Genomic DNA, 13,653 nt, shown 5'->3' on the forward strand with positions numbered 1-13,653 from the left:
AGGATAAGAGATAACTAAAATATTTCAGTGACAAGTTATATTTTGAGTTGTCTGTTCTAGCAACAGAACATACAAAATGTATGCCTCCTTCATGGCCATGATGAAGTGGGGAATCCCTGTCCTGTAGTTGCCTGGGATGTCAGGATAAAGTCTAGAAGAATTTGAATTCTTAGGGAAATTCTCACCCAGCAGCTCCCTGGGGCTTTAGCTGAACTGTGGGATATTCAGCATTTCCCAACTCTCGTGTCAAGGACCGTCTACTCTCTTCCCAGCTGTGAGATGTGGCTGTGCACCCTTCTGTGTCCTCCCCTCCCACGCTCTGCTTTCCATAGGAAGGAATCCTGGGCATGTGAGTCAGAGAGCCATAGCACATCCTGGCCATGTCACAGTGGGATGATTCAGGACTGAGACAGCACAGCACACCTACCCCGTGATCTGCACGGAGCCCCTGGGACACTCAAAGCCACATTTCCTCAGCGTGCCAAGCTCTTGAGAAAGCCCAACCACTTGTTTTGGTGCATAAATGGAAACACAGCCCCTAAGAGCAGAAATGGAATCTAGGAGATGCTCAGGGCAGTGATTCTGCTGCCCTCTTCTAGGATGGTGTCCCACCATCCCTACATTGCAGGGGTTGTTTGTGCCAACTTCTCTCAGCTTCGGTTTCTCCTCTCCCACTGTTTTTCCCCTTTGTGAGAGCACTGGCGCCTACAATGGGAGGTCACATTCGAGGTTACTCAGCTGGCTCCAAGGATTAAGACTTCCTGCTCTGCTCCAAAGAGCTGCCAAGTTCCCCCTCCCCGCTGCTCACCACAAACCCAGTGCCTGTTTGTCTCCTTCTCTCCCCTTCCCATCCCTCCTCCTACCAAGAAATCCAGATCTCTCTCCAGCAGACAGAGTGGGAGGTCGAGGCACCCCAGCAACCTCCAGATGCATTTGTTGGAGCACCTAAAGCAATGTGGCCCCAGGGTGATGTTCTTGATGCCACTTACCAGAAGGTGAAATGAGCCTATCTGTCCCTCTAGAGTCTGGGACAGGTTCCCATCAGGATCTGACCCAATAGTTGGGCTCAAAAAAGGCTTTTATTTCCACTGGAAAATGCCATCAAGTTTTTCTACCAGCAGCCTGGGGAGGGGGTCTATGGTGAACTGGGAAGTTTTTCTTGAAAAGTAACCAAGGACAATGTGATTTTTTTCATTAGATGGAAACTGTAGCTTCCTTATGAAAATGGTGAAGGGGTAGAGAAATCACTGCCCTGGGCACATCCCAGAGGAAGCTGCCATTGTCCCAAGGACAGTGTGGTGATGGGGAAGCAGCCCAAGAGGACAGAGCTGCCTTTGGTAGACACCTGAACATGTGGGAGCAGGACACAAGGAGAGTTTCATCCACAGGAGCAGAGCATAAACCAGAGGAGAGGAGCAAATAGAACAGGATCCTGTGAGAGGGAGATGAGATAAATATGGTGGGAATGGGGGGAAGGTGGGATGGCTGATCACTATTTTTGTAAAGGGGGGATGCTGCTTCAAAAAGCACCACAGAGATCAACCACATTCAAGTAAAAACATCATTTTCTTTAAAAATAATACAGAAGCCCTACATACTAATGGTTCAACAGGATGAGGAAAAGCTGCCTGCTCCACCCTAGTATGTGCTGAGGTCAGGTGAAACCACTACCACCCTCAGGCAGCCTTTGGACACTGTGAGGGGGGTGCTTGAGTTGCTGAGGATCCTGCTCTCAAAGTAGAAGAGAAACAGCTGCTTTTTAGGATTTTAGCCTCTCCAGCCATCGCTGAGTCCCTTTAAGTCCTTCTCTTTGCTCCTAACCCTCTTTCTTAAGGATCCCACAGGAGAGTTGCCACTGTTGCTCAGGCTGCTGGGGTCACCAGCCAGGAGCTTCTGTCTTTTTCCCAGGAACCATGAGGCTGCAGTAAATGTACCTCGAGGAGTTCTTTGTGAGTATCACACCTGAATTTGGCCTGTTGTCTGCCAGTTTATGCTAAATGGAGACCACAGAGACCTCATTTAATGACTGGGTTTGTGTAGGTGTAAAGCTCTTTGAGGTCTCCATAAACATGGGTGTTTATTAATTTAGATTTCATTTTGATTTTCTTTTCAGATTAATTCATTAGCAGGGAGAAAGCCAAAGCCTCACTGTTAAAAATCCAAGTCTAGTTTTCATTTTGTTTTGTTTTGTTTTAAGAAATGAAAGAAGCATAATTAACTAATTTCTAATTATGATCTCAGTGCTGGTCCTTCAGGGTGCCTCCGTGTGTGTTCTGGAGGCTCATAGGTAAGGAAAAGCTGAGAAAAGTATTGAAAGAGGAGGACTAGGGGTAGCTCCTGCCTTGTTTGATGGCACCCTGTGTTAGCTGCTCCTTTGGTTGTTAGGGATATCACATTCCAGGGATGCATTGCTGTGGTTAAGGGGTGAAGTGAGACAAATGAGAGGACAGAGGTTACACACATGAGCTGCAAGGATGTCCCCGTTTAGGTGCTGGATGGAAAATCAGATGGAGTGTGCTTGCTCCAGCCCTGGGGCTAAGAGCAACAAAGGCAGAGAGCAGGGGATTTATCTAGCTGGAGTCTAATATTCCTTTGGCTGCAGCAAAGGCTGCAGCACTTCCCGACTATCGGCTGGCGCTTTCACTCACACACATCTGTGATTGATGGGCAGAGAGTATAAACACCTCATTAGTGCCATAATTCACTGGTTAGGACTCAGGCTGGGCTGTGGGAGGGAGGGGGGAAAAAAGAGTTGAGAAAGTTTATTAAAGAAAAAAAAATGGAAGAAGGAGAAGAACGGATGTAAAGGCCACACAAATCATTCCAGGGAGTTATCTGACCTGCTTTGAAAACTTTAATTGCTGATAATGGACAACCTGTTGGGTGGTATTTTATTAACACTAATAGATTTTTACGGGATATTTCTCACATTGCTCTCCCAGAGCCTGAAGAATACATTAAATATTAAAAGTTAATGCTCTTGGTTGCTGTTTCAAGGATGCCCCACTGATAACGAGCTTTCCCGCAAGTTAGAAACCGGGAGCAAACACGAGCTGCCTCTGCCACTTACGGCCTCTGCAATAATAATGAGGAAAATACTTGCAGCCTGTGTGCACCTTGCAGCTGAGGTTCTCAAGCCTGGCCTAAATGCCCTGTAAAGGCAGTGCCCAGCCCAGAGCTGGTAGTAGCAGTATCTGATCTCCAGTTCTGGATTTACAAAACTTGAATTACAGAGTCCCACACTGAAAGCAAATGCTCATAAACTCCCATATGCTACTTTACATTTCAGTTATTCAAAGCAGAGGCTGAACCGACAACCCATTCCTGTTTCTCAGGAGAACTCAGGTCTGAACTGAATGATACTTTTCTTTAATATGTCAAATGGTTTTATAAAAGTGCTGCTTCCACACTAATTTGTTGCAGAAATGACACGGCTACCTGGAACAGAAATGGAAGTGTGTCTGACTGTAGACAGCAAGAGGGGTTTTGGAGGAAGCTCTTGACATCCCAAAGTCCTGCACACAGCATTGAACCCTGAAAGTATGGGAAAAAAGATCACTTCTGTGCTGTTAAAAGCTGGATTCAAGAAGCAAATTCAGGGAGGTTTGCTGGAGGGGAAGTGGATTTGAAACAGGAAAAGCAGAAACCAGCTTGTAGTGTCAGAGCCCTTGTGCTAGAACTGAAAACTCCTAATACACTTCTGGGTCAGGGGGCAAACATGGGCTGTAGTGCCTTCTTCAGACACAGCAGCACTGTCAGCAGCCATGCCTGGGCCTAGAAAGCCAAGTGATGTTTGCTGTCCCTGCCCATGGTGTCTCTTTTGAGTCATGTCTCTCCCCTTGTGGCAGCAACAGGCTTGGGTTTGGATTTTGCTCTGACAACTTTTTATGCAGCCACCTCCTTGTGCCAAATCCAACTGGACTGGACAGCCCCATCCATGTTCCCTGGGATTGCACCGGTGCAGTCTCAGAGAGCAATGCAGCTTCCCAGGCTTTCCTGTGCAGGCAGCCAGCTGGACCTCAGTGAGAGCCTCTGCTCCAGCTGCCACGCTGGAGGCAGCCCACAGAAAGATGGGATACTGGGAAGGAATTGTTCCCTGGGACAATGGTGAGGCCCTGGCACAGAGTGCCTGGAGGAGCTGGGGCTGCCCCTGGAAGTGTCCAAGGCCAGGCTGGATGGGGCATGGAGCAACATGGGATAGTCCCTGCCATGGAATGGGATGAGGTCACTCCACCCCTTGTCCCTCTCCAGATCTCCTGGAGCCCCTTCAGCCACTGGAAGGGACTCTGAGGTCCCCTTGGAGCCTTCTCTTTTCCAGGCTGAACAATCCCAATTCTCTCAGTGAATCTGGGTCCTGGCTGCATTTGGGAGGAAGTTGCTTACAGGGCAATGGGGAGGAAGGGCCGGGAGACTTGGTGCAGTATTTGTTTCCAGAGGGGTAAATCCTCTGGCTCCCATACTCCAGGTTGTGCTTTGTTGCTGGACTGCTGCTGTTCAGCAATAAAATAGTCTCAGTTACTTAACGGGAATTGAGTGCTTGGTCACTTCTTCCCCTGCCAGCCCATCCGTTCTCCCGTCTCCCCTCCAACAACGACAGCTTTTCCTGATTGACCCCACAGGCTTACGAAAAACCTTTTTACTTAAACGTGTATTGACCTCAGTCTTGCTGCCCAGTGAATTATGTCACAGCTGGCTATCTGAAAGTCATCAGTCAGGGCCCAGACCCTGGGAGCTGTCTCCTGGTGACACAGATCCGAGCCTTCACCAATGAAGGTTGTACCAGGTGCCTTTGTGTCTCTGGCAACTGGAAGGAGAACACCTTTTGTATGTTTTTTTTCTGTCATCATCCTATAGGCCTTGTGATTTTTTCCTTTCCTTCGATTTGTTTTTTATTTCTCTTCCCCATCTCTCTTTGTACTGTGTATAAAATTTCCTTCCTTGCCTCAACCTCCCCTTCAAAGACAAAGCAAATGAAACTGTCAAATGTGACATCTTGGATGATCTTAATTCTTAGGTAGTGTTAATTTTACCAGTCTTTTCTTCCCCATTTCCTATTTGATTTTTGTGATTTGTTGTTGTTGTTGTTGTTTTCCCTGATGTGATTTTATGATCTGGACAAATGCACTGGGCAAATGAGAAATTTAATGATACTAGAAATATTTCTCCCATATTTTGTAATGCAAAGCAATTCCAGTAGATCTTTTGCCCCATGACTTGGGATGTGCTGGCTTGTTGTCACTTTGTGGATGAGGGATGGGGATTTCACTCCATGAAATGTGAAGCATCACCACAAATTCAATCAGCCCTACTGTCTCTGTATAAGGATTGATTGAGTAGGAAGGAGGGAACTCAGTCCATGACAGACTTTGTAAAAGGAAGATCTGCGTTGCATTTGACTGAAACAGTAAAAATGCCACGAGTTTTCAGGCTTGAGTTCTTTTGGGGAAGAAGGGAGGCATAGCTTGATCTTCCTCTTCTAGCAAACAAGAGCAAGGCTTGAGTATCTCACACCTTGCATAGGTGGCAGGGCCAGAAAAGGAGGGATATTCGCCTCCTTTCCCACATCTCAAAATAGGGTTACATAAACAATTCTTGACTTTATTCTATCTACACTGGAATATTCTGCTAACAAAGCTGGAAAAGAAAAAGAGCCTATTTTTTAGCTCTTCTAGAATTAGTAGAAATACCACCTTGGTGACAGACCCATTTCTTGTTGGAGCTCGTGTAAGCCTGATTTTATATCTGTGGCACATTCCTTTGATACACCATGTGAATTCTTCAGCTCAGGAATGTCTTGAGTTGGGGATACTTTACCTTTTCCTCGTGTCTTGACTTTAGGAAATGCAGGCAGATAGGGCTGGTGATAGCTCTGACAATGTGCCTGATGCTGTGGCCAGACCTGGCAAGGCTGAGGTGAGGCCAGGGCTGCTGTTGGCTCCCAATGTCCCCAGGGAGGCTGTGAGGGGCCTCGGCACCTCCAGTGCTCTGGATGGAGATCAGGCCCCGAGATAACAAGGTGATGACAAGCACTTTCAGAAATCCTGACACACAGACAGATAAAAGAAATGCAGTAATAGTGTGTAGAAATAAATCCTTCTCATTCTGCTTTTGATCTTCTGAGTTTCTTAAATATAAGAATTTTCTCATATAAGTTCCTTACATCATCCATAAGCTTATGGTCTGAATTTTAACAACCTTACAAAATATTACTAAAAGAAATCGATTCAGGCATTTGTTTTAAAGATGCCAGATTAGGCACTATCTGTATTTAGATTAAAATCCTCCCCCGCAATGTTTAATATCTGTGGTACTGGCATGTGCAGCAAAGCCCGAAGAATGGAACTGGCTGGAAATTCCCTCATCTGCATAAATGCAAATGACTGAAGAAGTTGGACTGGTGGGAGAAAAAAGAGTAGATTGTGGATTTTATTCTTCCTTTATTGATGTAAATTGCAGGCATGTGTAATGATATTTGTGATTTTAAAGTAGGCTGTGTCCCTTCAAAGAAAATGTGAGCTCATAAATCCTGGGAGATTAGAGATCCTGAGGCCCGATGTGGCAACGGCTCCGGGTTTATGGCATTCCTCAAGACAGCCAGGATAGGATGTTCTGTGACCTGGCTTTTATGAAGATCAAAAGGCTTGAAACTGTTGGGAATAAGATTTTCACATCATGCAGGGGGAGACACCAAGCTGTCAAATGGGAGGAGGCTCTTTGAAGTGTGGAGATAAGGACCCTTCTAACCTTCAGTCAGGTATGAAAGCCATTTCCAGCGGCATGGGAGCGTGTCCTTCCACTGGACTCTTGGTGGAATAGCCCAGCTGAGTTCATTCAGGCAAGCACCTGGCAGCCTCTCAGCCACAGGGAATGTTTGAAGTGGACTAAAAGGACTGGGAACATGTAAAAATGAATGTATTAGGGAGGTGGGAGTTATATGTGTTAATGTCTCTGGGACCAAGGAGCCTGAGCCCAGCAAAGCTCCTGCTCTGGGAGCTGGAATCACAAGTGTGCTTCTCCATGGATTATCTGAGTCTGAGTGTAGGGGTGCAGGAGGGAGTGCTCACAGAAAGCTTCTGGCTGGGAGAAGGCTGGAGGGAGACACAGAGTGCCTGACACCTCCGTGTTCTGGCCAGGGAGCCGAGGCAGTGCAGGGACAGCAATTCACTGTAGGCCAGACAGAGCTCGTCACTGGCAGGGAAGAGCCGTGGGAGAAGCATTTGTGGAGCACAGCAGCACTTTTCTGACTGTCCCAGAGCTCCCCATCTAGCACAAACACTGACATGTTTGTTCATTCCCTTCTCAGATTCCTCAGAGGGGCTGGCATTGGCAGCTGCATCATCCTGGTGCCTTGAGAAAGCGCTTCTGCACAGCATTTCTCATGTAAGCAAAAGCTCTTAGCATTGAAAATCTTCCCAAAAAAGGATTCCCCTGAGCTTGTAAGAATAATTTCTGGTCACATTATAGAAATTTAAATGGCATCTAGACAAGATAAATATCCTTAGTGTTTTGTCATCTTTGTGCTGATGATCTAAGGGTGTATTTTCTTTTGCATAATGACTTTCTAAGAGAAAACAGCTAAACAAGACAGAATAAAAATAAAATTTCATGACAGATGCTGACATATGTTTTCTCTGTAATAAGCTCAGTCCTTGGCTGACAATAAAATAGTAATTGTCCTTGGCCAACATCTTGAAAGCTGAAGGTGAAAACACAGTGGTGGGAATCACATGGCTTTATAATTAATGTCCAAGGATTGAATTCTCTCACAACATAATTTTTTTTAACAGTGTCCTAATTATCACAGCTCACATTGATACTCTAGGAACTGTTGTAATTTGAATTAGTCATAAATAATTTCATAATCTAGTTCTCCTTGGAAAATGCCATTTCCTGTTGGAATGGAAGAAGAGCTTGACTCAGCTGCAGCCATGGGTTTTATTAAGGTGTTCTTTTTCTTCTCCAATGACTTTTTGTTTCTTTTGTAGTTTTGTTTAGTTGTGTATTAGACTTTTCCAATGTATTTCAGTGAGTTCAGAAGGAATTTGTGCAGGGAATATTGACATTTTGAGGATTCTCTTCCAAAACAAAACACAATTAATGAAAGAATGAAGTTGTACCAAACGGAACTTCTATTCTTTGCCTCATCCCAACAGTGCTGTTACACCCAGAGGCTGACCCATGTGTGGGGTACAAATATTCCAGCAGTAGGATTGCAGAGGAAGCTCCTTGTTTCTCTGAGCACAGTTTGCTTCTTCTTTACTCCTGACTGGCCAGGTTTTCTTTGCCATCCTTCTCAAAGCAGCAATTTCCCAAATACCAGAGCAGGGAGGAGTGTGCTGTCACCCTTCCACTCAGCAGTGTAATGAATAGATCTTGCTCTAACGGGCCCACAGGTCCAATTCACAAGGAAATTGCTGTGTCCCTGTATCCTTTTAATTGTAGGGTTTCAAACCAAAATATAGAGACACACATCAATTATTATATTGTCATTTAATCTGGAGTAAGTCCAGTGTGAACCCTGAGTGCCTGGAGCTGGTCCAGCAGAGTGGCAGGAACAGGGCTGAGAGTCCTGGTAAACACCACAGGATTCCTGGGATTTGCAGGGCATCTGTTCTGCTGCCCTTGCAGTCCCTTGGGCTGCTCTGGAGGAGCTCCTGGGTGACTGGTGGTTTTATTAGAGCCTGGCACAAGGGAGGTAGGAACTTCTCAGTGTGTTCTCAGCAGAAAAGCTGCTGTGAAAAAACCTTGCTGTGGGCTTTGAAATCTGAACTGCAGCCAATTCCAGCTGAGGGATGTGGCAGTCACCTTTTGTTGTGAAGTTGCCATCTGAACAATGACAGTGTTGTGTGGTTTGAAGAGACAGGGAGCAGCAGGAAGAAGTGTCTGTTGTGGTTGGGATTGGGCTCTGGGAGAGAGCAGCCCAGGCCCTCAGCCCTTCACCTCAACACCCACAGCTGGACTTGTTTTGAGGGGACACATGTGCATCCCAAATTTTCTACTTTGGCAAGTTCAGTTTGGCTGGGCCATCTGGCCATGCTTCTGCTCCCTTGAAAGCTTTGCCTGATTAAAGAGTCCTGGAAGCTCAAGAAGGAAAGTTGCAGGAGGGGAACAGGAAGGGGTCTTGCTAAGAGATGTACTATTCCCTAATTAAATAATAGCCTAAGAGGAGCTCACAGCTTGTAACAACCAGGGAGATTCTGCTGCTAATATTCACTGCAAAGCTGCTCTTCCCAGGGCCATGCTTCCCATCCCCAAACCCAGCTGTGCTGTGCATGTGCTGCACAGCTCTCTCAAAGTCCTGTCACGGAGGCTGAGAGTTGGAATATATTCATCCAAATTACAACATCCCATCTTTTGTTTTCAATTTGTTGGGACAAACAGCTCCCCTGTTACTATTTATGATTTGCCACTCCTGTAAGAGCTCAGCTGAAGTCATTGCACTGAGTCTGAGCTGGTTTGGTCTGAGAAATGCTTGAATTTTCAGCACAGTGATTGTGGAGAGGAGCAGGGGAGGAGAGAGAGGCTGGTACCTGTTGTGTCCCTGTTACAGCTGGGGAGCTGAAGCCTGGCAGTGGAACAATTTGCTGTCAGTCTAAAAAAGAGGTGATGGCAGGATCAAGACAGCAACTCACCTCTTCTCCATTTGAGACAGAAACACCTTTTTTGACCTGTATTTTTGATGACAAATGAGCCTGAAATATGATACCAGCCTGAAATGATACCCAGCCTGAGAAATGGCTAAGTGATATTTATGAACCAGGTCCTGCTGTCCTTGGACTTGATCCTGCATAAGCTTATTGGAGGTGAGAACTTCTCTTTTCCCACCCAGGAACCCCAGTGCATCTCAGACATCTCAGATTTACTATTTGTGAGGGTTTTGCTTGGACTCTTCATACAGGACCAACCACAGAAACTGCTCCAATGAGGTGAAATCCTGGTAGAGTGCCTGAAGCACTGAAATCCCATGAGGACAAAACCATGGACAAAAAGGCATATCTAGGGATGCCAAGCACAGATAAAGCTCCAACAGCATTAGACAGTTATTCAAACTCTTCACTTACAGGTTTAGAGTAACCCTGACTTTTGGGCACCCTTCCTGAGTTGCATGAGGGCTGATATTCAGGATTCCTGTGGGTACTGAGGTCTAAGGAATTTTTAGGGTCTGGTTGTGAAACTTGCAGTCTTTTTATGGACCTTGTATTTTTATCTTATCCTGGCAAAACAACTATTCTAACAAACTTCAGGAATTTACCTTGTGCTTTGTTCTGGCCTAAAATATGATCTGCCCCAGCCAGGGATACAAAGTCCAACAGTCCTTTGGGTTTATCTAAGTAATGGGCCTTACATGGAGAGTGAGAAAATTCAGTTAGGTTTGTGTTCTTGTAAGGAATAGAAATCATTAAAATCTGGGGACAGGGAAGTACAATTAGTGAAAGTTAGCTGGGGTAGAGCCAGGTTAAACCAAAGCTGGCAACAAGGCATTGTTAGACACAGATTTTTAATGAACTGAACCAACACTCTGCTTGGGGTGACAGCCTGGTGTAACAAATTGGTGGGCAGGAGATAGAAATAAACAGAAGCAGTAGTTGACTTTTTCCTAAAAGAGTAAGGAAATACTCAGATAAACAGATGTGTTACCCTAAACACCAAGACATCAACTTCTCTTCTTCACTCTGCTCTCAGGTTGTTGTATGGATGTGGCACAAGTGTCTTTACAAATCTGTTACAGCCACAGATATTTTCATCTGTCCAGCACTGTGATGTAGTAAGAAGCAATACAAATGCTATTTGCTGTTTGCTGAAGTAAGAGGTGAGGTGAAAAAGCTCAACTGCAAGATGAAATATCCCTGTAGAGGTTACACCACATTCCAAGAGGCTGTCCATACCCATCTCCCAAGGGTTAGGACTGTGCTATTGCAATTCTTCATGAGATCTTTCTTACGCAAGTTTCAAACCCTGTAACATCTCTCATTCTCTTGGTCCAGACTAGGAGCAGATGTTGGGAGAGGATCCAGGCCTGTGTATATGTATAAATCCCACTTCTTTCTACAGCTGTAATACACAGTATGTGCACCCTAATATCAGAGAGATCCAGAGCACAGGGTAGAGAGTAACCAAGATAAAGAAAAGTCTTGGGAGATATCTCCCTATTCAGAAAAGCTGAAAGAATTTTGTTTGGAAAGCCAGACTTGGGAAGCAAAGGACAGGGCTGAGGAAGGAGAACTTGCTTTTAGTGTAAAAATGTCTGAAGGGAGTAGGGAAGTGTGAGGTTTCAAGGCTATGTGAGCAAGTGTCATGTGCAGGGATAAGAGAGCCTAGATTTAGGCTAGAGATGAGCCAACAGGCAAGGAATTTGCTCCAGACAGAGTCCTTCCTAAAGCCTGTGTGCTACTACAGCTAACAATCATGTCAATAGGGTTTAAAAGTGCTTCAGAGGAATTGGGAAGCAAAGATAAATAAGGTGGGTGGCTGAGGGGGGAATGGAAAGTCCAGTGGTTACTGAGTGAGGCTTGAGTGTGATGAGAATCCTGGCTGTGTTCCAGTAGAAGATTTCCTATCACATTAATTATATTGCAACGGGCTCCAGGGTTTTCTGTGATTCAGACTTGGTGTATCAAAAATCACAGAGGTACACAGACATCAGGGGTGGGGTAAGAGATAATCTTGCTGTGTTGTCTCCCAGCCTTCCACAAAGATGCCCTGAGATTCCTTGGTGCTGTTCCCTCTGTGCAAAGTGGGCAGAAAGTGAGTGACCTACAGGGAACAAGGATCAGTCCTGGGAAATGTCATGTTCCTCTCAGAAATTAACTCCATCCCCTTCCCTTTCATTAAAATATGTATGCTCAAGGATGGCATTTTTGTAACACTGGAAGGTGTTACTTGAAAAGTGCTTCTTGCTTTGAAAATATGGAAATATGATTACTTAAACCTATATGAACATACTGGGAATGTAGTGGTACTGTCACTGCTGTGGGCAGAACTCTTGGCAGGTATCTCATGAAATTGTATCTGTTCAAACCAGGAAAACTAAGGTGAAGACTCTCTCCCCTCCAACTCTCTCTTTTTCCCTCCATCTGGGTGCAATGGCTGGCAAATGCCTTTGAGACTATGGAAGGACAGGAAATTGGTGTGGAGGAAGTGAGGTCTGGGAAGGAGAAGTCATGGCAGAGGCAATTCCATTCTGAACAGCAGTGAAACAAAAGCAAAAGCCAGACAATATTGACAAACAGAAAAAGAACGAGCGAGGAGCTTCCCAGCACAGTTTTTTAGTGAGCAAGGAGGGTCTGATGCTGAGTTTTCCAGTCATGACTGTGCCACAGTTGCCTTCTGTCAGCTGGGTATGAGGTAGATGAGGTAGAACATCTCCGAATAATGCCTAAGTCACCTTGCTGGTTTCTGTAGAGGGGAAAAGAGGGGTGTAACAAGCACCCTTCCCTGGGAGAGGGTGTCATGCAGTGTGTGGAGCCAGGATTGCTTTAGACCTGGAATCTGAAGACTGTAAGGCCTGGCTTTTACTGACACCATTGGGGTAGGAATGGGTTTAGTCTCTTTTATCACTAAAGTCTGGAAGTGTAACCCAAGGAGGATGGAAAACCACCAGAATCCTGTGGATCACCAGACTGTCATTCCCTTTTGTGCTAAGAGGTGAAGACTTAAGCTTTGTGCTGGCCAAGGAATTCCTCCAATGAGGAGTTAGTCTTGGGAGACTGATTCCAGATGCTTTTTTCCTGACCAAAATAAGTAGAAGAGAGGAGAATCGGGTCCTTTCTGGAGTACCCATCTGCCCTCCCAGCCTGGTGATGCATTGCCTGGAAGACCTGGAGCATCCTCTACTTGTGCCTCCTCTTGTGTGGCCAAAGCAGAGTTAAGCCTCCCGTCCCTCTCTTCCCCCATAAAAGTGCATGATGGGATTCTCTTTCCTGCCTCTCCCTCCTCTCTCCGGAGCTGTGTGTTTGAAATGATATCTATTTCTCTTTGTGACAGCACACCGTGACTGCTGCCTTGACATTGTGCCGAGCTGACATCCCAACCGGTCTGACACTGATGCCTTTGGGCAGAAATCAGAGCCGGTTTGCTCCATGGCTCGGTGCAGCCACGACGCCTGTAGCGCCTCGCAGAGCCCCCAGTGCCCTGCTGGGGAAATGGAGCGAGCACGTGGGCCCCAGATGAACTCCGCAGGTAACGCCTGCGCTCATCCTCCTGCCCATTTCCAGCTTAAGTGTTCACATTCACATGGGTTTATTTCTTTTTATTTCCCCCCCCTCTTTTCTCTCCCTTTTTCCCTTGCCTGTGAGAGGGTTGGTTTCCTGTTTCTCCCCCGGCTGCAGATCCTTGGGGAGCTGGGTTTCCGTGAGCTGCAAAAGGAACGCACAAGCGTCTGATCAGCCCTTATTAGTGTTGAGAAAGATCTAATAGGTCCTGGCTTCTGGGACCATTACCTGTCATTTACTTTTATTAAGTCAGTGATGAGAAAGTTTAAAATTAAAGGCTTTGTAAATTGGATTCCAGTTCTAAAGGAAGGCACCGACCAGGAAATCCGTGCCTAAGCTTGCAGATGGACCACTGGGAACAGCACCAGACTGGGGTGTTTCTCTTCAGCTGTTTGACAAAGGTCCTGTGCCAGGGCATGGAGGGGACAAAGCCTCGGGGTAT

At 45.9% G+C, this 13,653-nt stretch overlaps 1 long non-coding RNA gene across 4 annotated transcripts in view; it reads left to right on the forward strand.

The window, feature by feature from the left end:
• The first annotated feature begins 7,280 nt into the window (after positions 1–7,280).
• LOC107211445 overlaps positions 7,281–13,653 on the forward strand; it is a 35,246-nt gene continuing 28,873 nt past the window's right edge. For all 4 annotated transcript variants that reach the window (XR_004499576.1, XR_004499575.1, XR_001524185.2 and 1 more), the window contains exons 1-2: positions 7,281–7,380; positions 12,985–13,179. This is a non-coding gene — a long non-coding RNA (uncharacterized LOC107211445). The remainder of the gene's footprint in view (positions 7,381–12,984; positions 13,180–13,653) is intronic.

The sequence above is a fragment of the Parus major genome, chromosome 15 (genome assembly GCF_001522545.3).
Source record: "Parus major isolate Abel chromosome 15, Parus_major1.1, whole genome shotgun sequence".
Taxonomy (NCBI): domain Eukaryota; kingdom Metazoa; phylum Chordata; class Aves; order Passeriformes; family Paridae; genus Parus; species Parus major.